This window comes from Tympanuchus pallidicinctus, unplaced genomic scaffold, assembly GCF_026119805.1.
Source record: "Tympanuchus pallidicinctus isolate F22 unplaced genomic scaffold, pur_lepc_1.0 scaffold3, whole genome shotgun sequence".
In the NCBI taxonomy this organism is placed as follows: domain Eukaryota; kingdom Metazoa; phylum Chordata; class Aves; order Galliformes; family Phasianidae; genus Tympanuchus; species Tympanuchus pallidicinctus.
Genome location: NW_026294747.1, coordinates 104,531,570 through 104,532,396, shown reverse-complemented (window position 1 = coordinate 104,532,396; position 827 = coordinate 104,531,570).

Here is an 827-nt window from a genome sequence, read left to right as displayed (position 1 = left end):
TTTTATTAAAAATATTTATTTTTTATTAAAAAAGGGCTCAGACTGCACGTGACTTTTCTTCTTTTTGGATGGCAGGAAAGAGAAATGACTCCTTTATTTTTCAGTTCACAGCACTGAACTCCAGATTGCCTATTTTTTCTTTGTTGGTTGCCTGCATTGATTCTCTACTGCTCCATTAAAGGAATGTTTCTATAGTTTCCCAGTGATTGCATTACCTAGTTTATCTTGAAGGAAACAAAGCCCGTCCTTTCTTTTCACTATAAAGGCAGGCTCATAGGCTACATACGAGTCTCAGATGAGTTTTATCTGGTAAGTCCCAGCATGCAGCCCAGCACATGAGCACATTCGGAGCCGAGTTCGGAGCGCATTACAAGTTCTGAGCCCAGTGTAAATTCTGACCCCACATCTCAGGCTGCTGAGGCATCTGAGAGCCAAGTGAGGGCTTCTGCTGGCAGCAGTGTCCCATTCTGAAGATTTCTTCTGACTACTTAACACTGCATTTTTGAATTCTGGTGCATGTAGGTGCCACGCTGTTTGCAGATAAGGCATTGGGGAGATTTTATAATGAGTAACAGTTAAGAGTGTGCGTGACTCAAGCCTGGGCTGGAGTGCATGCGTGCTAGGCTGGAAATCAGATGAATTTCCCTCATCCGCGCACTCAGGCCTTCTGGGGCGGATAAATGAAGAACTGCAAGGGGGCGGGAGAGCAGGGCAGTGCGCTGCAGGATTGGGTGGCGCTTCTGTCAATCTCCGCCTTCCTCCCGCCCGCCCCACGTCGGAGAGCCAATGAGTGGCGCACTCCGTGCGCATGCGCACTCGAGGCGGCG